Source organism: Cornus florida, unplaced genomic scaffold (genome assembly GCF_030987335.1).
Source record: "Cornus florida cultivar Cherokee Brave unplaced genomic scaffold, ASM3098733v1 CherokeeBrave_3.0.0_Hap2_Chr04, whole genome shotgun sequence".
NCBI lineage: Eukaryota > Viridiplantae > Streptophyta > Magnoliopsida > Cornales > Cornaceae > Cornus > Cornus florida.
The window spans coordinates 10,867,412-10,879,348 of record NW_026775574.1 but is presented as its reverse complement, the minus strand read 5'-3'; positions in this window follow the sequence as shown (position 1 = coordinate 10,879,348).

Sequence of the window (11,937 nt, the reverse complement as noted above, 5' to 3'; positions counted from 1 at the left end):
AGAGTGCTAAGGTTTATAAATCAAAGACTAAGGCATTTCATGACAAACATATCTTATGTAAGACTTTTGAGCCCGGGTAGAAGGTTTGGTTGTTTAATACACGACTAAAGTTTTTCTTGGAAAACTGAAGTCACGTTGGGAAAGTCTATACATGATTATTTCTGTTACACCTTGTGGTGCAATAGAGATACAAGATTGCAAGACTGGATAATTATCCAAAGTCAATGGATAAAGACTGAAACCCTATATAGAAGGTAATGTGCAAAGAGGCACAATGGAGGCAGTAAAACGTCATGATCCTATTTACTTGGACTAGAGAGGTCAGTTTACGTTGAGTTATCGATGTTAAACTTAGCATTCTGTCGAGCTATTGATGTTAAACTTCGCATTTGTATTATTATACCATAGTTTTGTTTTTATTTCTAGTTTTTACTTTTGTTTATGTTTTAATTTTTTGTTTTTAGCTTTTAGTTATTTCTTTTGATTGTTTCATTTTAAAGTTAGTTTAGGTTTTATTTAAATAAGAAAAAGAAATAAAAAATTAAAAAAATATAAAATCTAAAAATTTGTCTCAAAGCTTGAGCTTTCACTTTGAAGCTCGAGCATCAGCTATCAAATGCTTGAGCTTGCACACGTTAAGCTCGAGCCCTTCTCCATTGTTAACTTTAGGGTTTTCAACGGCCATGCTCGAGCCTTAATCTTAGGGCTCGAGCCATTGTACTTTAAAATATATGAAACCCTTATGCCAAGCTTGGAAACCTCGTGCCTTAACTTATTTTTGTCTCCATTTCTCTCCCAATTTCTTCAGTCTCTTCAAGTCCTTCATCTTTATCAAACAAGCTTTAAATCCAACATCAAAGGTAAGATCTAATCTTAATTTCTCTCAGTTCTATATATATATATATATATATATATATATATATATATATATGCGTGTCTGTATATTTTCTATATAAATCTATGGATTTTACCTCAAAATCATGTCCAAATTACCTAAAACTATCACTTTAATCCTCTATAACCATTTTTAATCATGAATTCATCACCCAAACTTGCAAAATTTTTGGATCTAATTTTAGATTTGAACAACGCGGGTTTGGGTGCTTTGGAAGTATTGGGGTGAATTGATTGAAGTGTTGGCGTTGTTGTGCAATTAAGAATAAGTGTGTGGGTGGATTTTGGAAGATTTGGGGTGATTTGGCTTCGGATGAAAACCAAGAAGCTCGAGCTCTTATCTTAAGGCTCGAGTCGTTGCTTGCAGCAAGCTCGAGCTTTGGTACTTCAAGCTCGAGCCTCAGACAGGGTAAAACTCGAGCTATTGGATCTTAAGCTCGAGCTTTGGAGCATATATTTGAGGATCTTTGGACAGTTATAGCAATGGCTCGACGTCTGAGACAGAGAGTTATTCGGACTCCGGCTATGGCATTAAATGATGCATGGTGGTATAATACTATCCGCCAGGAGACAGACTTTGTGTTGGAGGATTTTGAGCGGCACAGAGATACATTCTGGGCAGTATAGGCCCTATGGGCTTGACAGCTGTCGAGTTTCCTGAGGCATCCAGCTCAAGTTGCCTATCCTCGACTGGTGCGTGCCTTCTACCACACTCTGTAACTACATACGGGCGATGATGCCCATGATAGAGAGGAGTTCTTCACAGCCACTATCAAAGGAGTTGAGCTGACAGTAGACTGTTGCTCTTCAGGAGTAGTTTCCTCTATTTCCCCCGGCTTATCTAGGGAGGCGAATGTTAGAGCTCTTGGCCAAGGGAGACACTCTACCACCTAGGAGACGATTCGGAAGTCACTTGCAATATTGGTGCCTCTTTAGTGAGAATGAGCTTCATATTTGTGGGTATCATTTCTGGAAACCCTCACGAGACTTCACTTGTCCACTAGGGGTAACCTAGGGGTTTAAAAGGCTTGTTGCATATGCTAAATGCAATCGTGTTCCCTATGAAAGTGGCGTTATCCTTTTATTGATTTCTAGTTCATAGTTATATAGTTGTTCATTTCATTCCTTTAATTCGTAGTTCATTGCTAGGAACTAGCAATATTTAAGTTTGGGGGTGTGATAAGCGCTAAAAAGTGTGCATTTAAATCCCTTAAGCTTAGGCATTCTAGGACCTTTATCTATCTTATTTTTTCGTTTTAGACTATTTTCGTGTTTTGCCCTTTTCTGGCACTTATCCCAAAAATAAGTTAATTCAGCCAAATAAGAGCATTAAAGAAGCTATCTCAAGCTGAATGGAAGAAAGGAGCAAAGTGGAAGCAAAGTGGTGGAAAAGCAGCAAGTTCGATCGATCTTAACAATTCTTCAATCGATCTGGAGGTGATCGATCTAGATATTTTAAGATGGATCCAAGCCTTTGTCCTTATCCAAAAGATTCCACCATCTTTGATCGATCCAACTTTCCTTAGATTGATTGAAATTGTTTGATCTTATCCTCACCTACCATCCCACTTGCCACTTTTGTCTTTTTCCCAAAATATCTCAGAGATTTGTCTTTATTCAAAAAGGCGCCACCAAGGATGATCAATCTCTGCAACATTCGATGAATCTCACCTAAGTTCGATCGTTCTCACCAAAGTTCGATCGATCGAACCTCCTCAAGTTCGAAATAAAATAGAGTCCAGCTCATTAAAAGATGGCTTATGGTGTAATCATTGCAAGGGCCCTAGTGCATGAGTCTAGATTGGGTGTGACACTTGAGCCTCCTATATAAGGATTTGGAGCCATTTTAAAAGCAACATTCATCATACTTACACATCATATTTCACATATCTTGGAGAGGAGGCTAGAGACTAAAGAGAGCTTTACACATTTTGGGAGTTCTTCCATTCTTCTAGGGTTTCCATCAAGAAGGAGGTCATTCTTATTATGGAGATAGCCCCTGAGGGTTGGATGACTACTTTAATGAGTGGCTAGACATCTACTTGGGGCTAGAGTAGCCCCTAAGTTTGCTTCTTAGACCTAGTGCTCTGTATATTTTTGGGGATTTACTTGTAACAAATTTTTTGATCTTGGATTTATATATATATCTTATGGTTTCTATTTGATGTGTATGGATTAATGCTTTCAATTGATTATTGATTAATCATATGTCTATGTATGCTAGAATGGATGATTCATGTGCTTTTCTCTAGATTTAATGGAATTTATGCATGTCTATGTGTATGGATGAAGTTAATCTAGTGATGATCAAAACATAATGCTTAATTGAACACTCTTGTAATTTATTTGATGGTTCACACTTGTTTCTTGATGTATTGTGCCACACCTTTAGCTTACTTAGTTTAATTTCCATGTCTTTAGTGTAGATGTAGTGTAGTTGCTTTAGATTCATAGATAGGTGGACAATCTATTCTTGCTCCTTGGTGTTCCATACTTATGAATGCAAAGGGTGTATGTTTCTAGGTAGTTGTGTGTGCATAAATTGTGGTTTCATTGAATGGATTTTGGTCTCATTTGATAGGTTGTGCTTTCCATTTAAATTGGCTAGACAATTATACTTATTTGCCATCCATGCCTAGTTTCAATTAATGTCACACACACACACAAGTTACAATTCAATTTTCCCATTGATATACAATTGCTAATGTCTAGTGAAGTTAAGCTTAGTGGTGAGCTCTAGTACCCCAAGTCCCCTCCTCTATATCTTTTTCCTTACTTTCTAAAATGTTACATTTTACTTGCTTTAATTTCAATTGCATTGTAGTTTAATCAACTAAACAAACCATATTTTGATCACTCGACCTACTAACCCTGTATATTGTTTCCATTGTAAACACGCCCATAACCCCTTGGGATAATCCCTACTCACCCTAGTTATAATTTTAGTTAGAGGTTGTAGTGGCATTTATAAATTTAAAACTTGGCCACATTGCACATTCACATCCTTAGGAACTGTTTGAGGCCCTAAGTGAAAACTCAATGCAACATGCTTCTTCCTCTAGGTCTAGGTCTTCACCTGGAATGCATAAGGATGAAAAACTTAATGAGGAAGATAAATCTAGAAGCCTTGAACCGTAGGTTCGATCAAATCCTATCATATGGCTTTGCTCCTATTGCTAATCCAAAAACTACCTTACCAAAGGAAATTTGTTCAATCTGTGTTAATTCTAACCATTTTGCTGACGTTTGCCCTATGCTGGTGTGACGACACTAATTTTTAGGCCAGCGTGTCCTGCGATGAACCGAAGATTGACCTGATAACGGATCCGATATGTAGAAGCGAAAACAGAAAACAAGACTCTAAAAAGTAAAAGTGACATTCCATAAGGTCGTAGAACTCAACGAGAACTGATGTGGAAACAAAAGATCAAAAATATGACAAATAAGCCACCAGGGGCAAAATAGTCATTTTTAAAAAATATGGATTCGGGTGCCACCGAGCACACCTCTGGTAAGACAACAAAAAAATAATCAAGATGGACTCAAGAATCGCATGATTCGGAGTCCGAAAGAAAGAGAAACGGCCTGACGAAGAAAAATGAGCACTTAAGGTTAAAAGGGTAAACTGGTAATTATCCAGGAAGATCCAGGTGCAATTGAGCACACCGTTGGAAAAACAGCAAAAAATTAGTCAAGTTCCAAAAAAAGTTCACTCAATTTGGAGTCCAGACGGGGAGAAACGAGGGTTTGAAGTTGAGACGTCGCGGCGGCCTGACGAAGGCCATGGCGCACACGGCGCCCATGCACAAGCCCACCGGCGCCCATGCCTGTGCCCGATGGCATACTGCTGACAGCAAGAGAAAAAAAATGAGCTACCAGAACTGAGGCTTGAAACGGATGTCAAGACGAGTTTTTCTGGAAAAACACGAAGAAGAAACCCCCCCTAAAATCGAGTTTTCTACGTGATTCATGAGAGAATTCAAACAAAACTCAGTATAAAATGTCCAAAATGCCCCTAGATTAGAACTGGTCAAGAGAGGCAAAAAGCTGCTAAAATGAAAACTGGAAGCTGAAACTTCACGAGGGATTTTCGGTACCAAGACGACATTTTCTGGAAAAACACGACGAAGAAACCCCCCCTAAAATCACATTTTCTATTCGACCATGTTAAAAGAAGAAATTAAAACTGATGTGAAAGGTCTAGAATACCCCTAGATCAGATTATGCAACAAAATTTCAAAATGAGTCCATAAGAGGCTCATTTCACCAAAGAAGAAGGTTTGCTCGGAAACGACCATGCACACAAACGTAACTTACTTATTTGGATGCGCTACAATAGTCCACGGCTTAAAAATACCACCGTTACAAAATCCGACCCCCCAACGGGTAAAAAGGCAAAAATGAACAAGAAAAGGGAAATTTGAAAACCAAAATTATCAAATGATTTCAAATTACCGTTTGGCCCTTGGCTACACTTCAAACATGATTTATAAAACCCTATGAAAGAATAAAAATGGAATTCCCACACCTGATGCAAGCATAGTGAAGCAATGACTCGGCATTTTTCAATATTTTTATAATATTTCATGAAGTTAAAAGTTACATAGGATACAAATTAGATGTCATTGGCCTATGGCCTCATCTCATACATGTCAAATACATTGTAAAGAGTGTACTTACGTACACATTACAAAAATAGAATCAAATTTACACATTTTGACACATTTTGACATATAAAGCTATAAATGGCATTTCAAGCCAACATTTACAAGAAATGAGAACTTCAAGTCTACAAATCATCCAAGCATGATGTGAATCCCGAATCTTGATCCTGGTACCTGAAAAATGTCCCCACTACGTGTGTGAGTAACATAAAGCTACTCGAAGGAGATGAGCATGCATCGACCTAGTATTTTACAATTATATCACCTTAAGGTGAAACATATCAAAGGGGCTCATGCCACCTAACGTCTATATCAAAATGAGACTCAGGGAGCATCTTAAGCTACTTATGTAATTTAAAGTGAATAACGACGTACACGTATAGATGCTCAAGTATACTAAATAATGTTAAACATGTTATACAACATACAAGCATACATTTTCAAGTATACTAAACCATATTAAGACAAGTCATGCAATGTCTAAGCATATTTACACAAGTATGCATTTTATATGAAAATCTCGTAAATCAAGTATACCAACACAAGTATACTAAGCTAAGAGAGATACGCCTAAGACAAGTATACACGGCACAAGCATACTAAATGAAATCTAAACTCACAGAGCAAGCATACAAGTTCAAATACACTATATGAGATCTAAATGCATAAAACAAGTATACAGTTTCAAGTATACTAAATAAGATTCAAATATCCAAAGCAAGCATTAATAGTCAAGCTACAAGTAATCCATGATTAACAATTTGAAATTAAATGCGAAATCAAATAGTGGAAAGACTAGGACATGCGGTCACTAGACTAAGCAAGTGTTTTCGGGCAATTACGACCCACAAGGCACTACCTAGTGCGCACATGCATAAGTTATTCCGAGCAATTACGACCCACAAGGTACTATCTAGTGCGCACTTATGACTTAGAAGATTCTTGTCTCCATACTAGAGCCAAACCCTAGCCATCACGTGAAATACGTCCTTACAAGCTTCCCAAAATCAATAAGTTCAAAACTTATACCAAAATCAATAAGTTCAAAACTTATACTAAAATCAATAAGTTAGACCAAGCTTATATCAAAATAAATAATGCATAAAACCATCTTCCATGCACAAATAAGGTTGAATCCACATAAACCATGTCCTATGATTCAAGTCTAAATAGCATATGACATGTCAAGTCTATAATATACAATTATACACAAAGTAAGAATATTGTACAACAATTGAATCACATTACCATCCTAAGCCACAAGTACTAAATAAGCTTCAATTTAGTAACAAGCTTTCAAGGTAAACAATTGTAATATTCTAACAAGCTATATACCTATACAAGATATATTTAAACAAGCTTTATAAGTCAATGATATTCTATATCATGCTAAGTCCAATTACCATTTTAAGAGGCCCCAAGTACTAATTCTACATCCAATTAGTAATATACTCACAAGGTAATTAATTTCACTACATTAAAAGGGATATTCAACCTAACATGAAAAGTCTATAGAATTCATATTAATCCCAAATAAACTCAAATTAATATATGTTAAAGAACATAGCATAATCTTCACATATATTATACCCAAAATCAATTTAAGTGCCTACAACACTTAAAAATAAAATTAATTAAGCTAATTAATTAATTTTCTCTAGATTTTCAAACATATCTAAATATCTTCAATTTAATATATGTTAAAGAACTCACCAAGGCTTACTTTAATATCACATTACAAGTTGATTCTATGCTTGATACAACTAGGTGAATTAAACTTTCACAAAAGATAAATATTAAATAAAATTTGCAATTCTTATTCAAATAATCCCAATTTAATATATATCAGCCACCATACCAAGGCCTAAATTACTAGCATGCCACAATTTAATTCTAAGTTGCCTAGCATCATGAGAATTAAATCCTAAACAAAGAAAATAATTAAATTAAATTCTATAACTTGAACAAGGCATGCTCACAAGTTGTATATGCTCATATAACAATCAATACAACATTAATATAACCATAAAGCATCCCCTACCTCGATTTGAGATAAAAATCTCAAAAGCCCACCGAAAAAAAAGTGCTCCGAATCCGACGAAACTCCTAGGTTTTGTCGGGGACAACACGATCTACATGAACCCACAAGAAGCCCCATCAAAATCACAACTTGACTTCAAACCTGAACTCAAAATTTAGCCAAAAATGGGTTCTAATAAGAGGGAAAGATGCGCATGGTCAAGACAAACACAAATCGCGAAGGCACTACGACTTTATAACAAAGGAAAGGAGGTTTAAATGAGAGGAGAAGGGTGGCAGCCCCCCTTGGGCTGCCATGGAATATTCAGGTCGTGCATGGAGAGGGGAAAAGATTACTTTTTGACTTTAAGTCCCCCTATTTATAGAAAATCTCAAAAAGTGCCACGAACGGGTCTCGCCGGGTCCGGAAAAGTGAAATTTGAGCAGACGCGCTCAAACAACAAAACTCCATGAACAAAAAAGATTTAAAATGAGAAAATATGAACAACATAAAAAATAGCATCAAAAACTGAGTCCCGAGCAGAGAGATATGCCCCGAACAAGTTCGGCAGCAACTGGGGCCAGAAACCCTGAAAGTGAAGAAAAATGACCAGAAGGAAATTTCAAGAATTTACGAGTTGACAAAAAGTGAAAATGAATCCCGTACGAGGATCCAGGCTCTAGACGAAGTATTTTACAATAGCTTTCATTAATTACAAAATGACCCCTCCAAAAAGGGTTAATTGCGCTAATGCCCCAGAATGAAAATATCTTCCAAAAATATTTTCTTAAAAACCCTTAAAATAAAATATCTTTAAAATATATTTACGAAAAATACCACAAGAAAAGAAAAAGATTCTGAAAAACTTTGAATCCATGCCCCTATGGATATCGGGAGCAACCAGAGTACTTTCTTGCAAAAGTAAAGATACGTATTTCGTGAAAACCACTCACGATAAAGATATGTGAAGTCAAAAACTAACTTTAAGCACAAGAAGTGAGGTTTTGCCAACAAAGTGACAAACGGGGAAAAGATGAAATAGGGAAAAGGATGAAATATGAATAAAGACAAAAAGTGAATAGTGTCGAAAAACGAAAATTATGGAAATGACTCGGTCCTCAAAAGAAGTTGTAAATCCAAAGGAAAGAGTCTCAGAAACCATTTTTAAGCACTCGAGATGACACTAAGCGACGAGAAACCGAACTTAGAAAAGGAATTTCAACGAAAAAAATTCATCGTTAAAATTCTAAGGAAAAAGGAAAGGAAGGAAATGACCGGGTCATTACAGCTGGGACAATCATCTGAGATCCCATAGGAGCAATTGAATGCTACATTCTCTAGGCCAGCGTATAATCCATATTCTTCTACATATAATCCTGGCTGGAGGGATTATCCAAATCTATCATGGAGTAATTTAAATCAAGAAAACACTGTTTCCCAATCTCAATGGCAGTATCAAAATTCATCCAATCCTATGCCACAAAATAATTCTTTTAATCAATCTGGTATTTACCGTCCACCTCAACTTTGGAATCAATCCATTCAGGCTTCTAATCTTCTACCTCCTCCAAGAAATTCTGCTTTTGAGGAACAAGTACTCAATGCTCATGGTGAAATTAAAGCCAATAGCCAGCTTCTTAATTCTCATTCTCAAGCCATAGCAAAGATAGAGGCACAAGTTGGGCAAATAACAAGTACTCTATCTCGAAGAGAGGATGGAAAACTGCCTAGTCAGCCAATAGCCAACCCGAAAGGGCAAACTTACATGATTGATGGAACCAATTCCTCAGGTATTCATCATGGGCAAGTTCAGGCTATCACTATGTTGAGGAGTGGTAAAGTGGTTGATAACTAAGTTGAGGAAGGACAAGAGGAAAAAGAAAGGCTTAGGATTCCCATAATTCCTATCATTCAAAATCCACATCCCAATGATGTTTCCTCAAGTGCTATTCCATAATCCACAAAAGGAGTTGAAGGTGAAGTCACTTCTTCATCTATTCCTAACCATGAGGCAACTTATGAGCCAAAAGTGCCTTATCCTGAATGTCTTAAGGAACCCTCCCACTTTGGTAAAGAAGGGGAGAAAATTCAAGATATGATGGAGGTCTTTAAACAGTTCAAAATCAATCTTCCTCTGCTTTATACTATAAAGCAAATTCCAGCCTATTCCAAATTTCTAAAGGACTTGTGCACTCTTAAGAGAAAATTCAGAAGCCAAGTTCCTAAGAATGTTTGTCTCACCGAGCATGTCAATGCTATTCTTAAGTATAACATTCTTCTAAAGGTTAAAGATCGTGGAGCTCCTACAATTTCTTGCACCATTGGAAACAATGTGATAGAGCGAGCACTTCTTGACCTTGGAGCAAGTGTTAATATTATTCCTTACTCGGTGTATGAGAAGTTAAGTTTGGGAGAGTTAAAACCTACGTCGGTTGTTCTACAGCTTGCTAACCGTTCTATCAGACATCCACGAGGAATTGTTGAAGATGTACTAATAAAAGTGGACAAGTTCTATTTTTTGGTCGATTTTCTAGTTCTTGATACAGAACCGGTCCATGATTCCAAAAAGTATATTCTAGTCATTCTTGGGCTTTTATAGCCACAACAAATGCTTGCACTAACTATAAGACTGGAGCCATGGATTTATCTTTTGGAAATATAAAAGTCAAGCTAAACATCTTCAATGCTATTCATCATCCCCACGATGATAGTGAATGATTCTTCCTTGATGTTATTGATGAGTTGGTTAAAGAATCACTCCCAACTATTTTATCTAAGGATCCTTTAGAAGCTTGTTTGAATCACTTCAATTACGAAGATTTTGATATTGATTCTTCAATAGCTGAAGTGAATTCTTTGCTAGATTCCACTCCTTTCACATATTTTTCTCCATGGAAATCTAGGTTAGAGCCGCTTCCACCACTTTCTAGTACTCCGCCTATTCCTTTTTTAGAGTCTCCACCTAAGCTTGAGCTTAAGTCACTACCAGATAAGCTCAAGTATGCTTTCTTGGGTTTAAATGACACCCTTCTGGTGATCATTACTTCCAATCTTACAAGTTCCAATAAAATAGTCTCTTAAAAGTTCTTGAGCAAAATAAAAAGGCTATTGGGTGGAGTGTGGCTGATTTGAAAGGAATTAGTCCCACAATTTGCATACATCAGATTCATTTGGAGGATGATTCTTGAACATCTCGGGAACTCCAACGAAGATTGAATCCTACTAGATGCGGGAATAATTTACCCCATCTCAGATATTATAGTAGTTGAGAATTCCAAAGGGTGAATTAGTTCCACAGCGCACCACTACTGGATGACGTGTGTGCATTGATTACTAGAAACTCAACTCCGCTACTAGAAAAGATCATTTTCCACTTCCATTCATTGATTAGATTCTAGAGCGATTGGCTGGCCAGAGTTATTATTGCATTTTAGGCAGATAGTCTGGCTATAATCAGGTGGCAAATGATCCTAAGGATCAAGAGAAAACTATTTTTACTTGTCCATTTGATACATTTTCATATAGACGGATGCCTTTTGGATTATGTAATGCGCCAGCAATATTCCAGATGTGTATGATGTTTATTTTTTCAGACATGGTTAAAAAGTTTCTTGAGGTCTTTATGGATGACTTCTCTGTTTTTGGATCTACATTCGAAAACTGTCTTCAAAATCTTTCCCTAGTGCTTCAACGTTGTAGGGAAACGAATCTTATTCTTAGTTGGGTGAAGAGCCATTTTATAGTTCAAGAGGGAATTATTTTAGGACAAATCATTTTAAAGAGAGGTATTAAAGTTGATAGAGCTAAAGTAGATTTGATCTCCAAATTGCCTCCTCCTACCTCCGTAAGGGGAGTGCGATCATTTCTTAGGCACGCCGGATTCTATTGACGCTTCATTAAAGATTTCAGTAAAATTTCCCGTCCTTTGTGTAATCTACTTGCAAAGGATGCTCCTTTTATCTTTGATGAATAGTGCCTTGAAGCTTTCCAAAAGGTTCGCTCTTTTCTTTCTTCAGCTCCTATCATGAATCCTCCGGATTGGGCTCTTCCATTTGAGATTATGTGTGACGCATTTGATTATGCTATGGGTGCTGTCTTAGGACAACGAGTGGATAAACTTCCTCATGTTATTTACTATGCTAGTAAAACTGTTTCAGATGCATAATTGAATTATACCACTACTGAAAAGGAGTTGCTTGCAGTTGTCTTTGCTTTGGATAAATTCAAATCATATCTGTTAGGTTCCAAAGTCGTAGTCTATTCTGATTATTCTGCTTTGAAACATCTTCTTTCTAAAAAGGAAACCAAACCCCGTTTGATTTGATGTATCCTCTTGCTTCAAGAGTTTGATTACGAAAT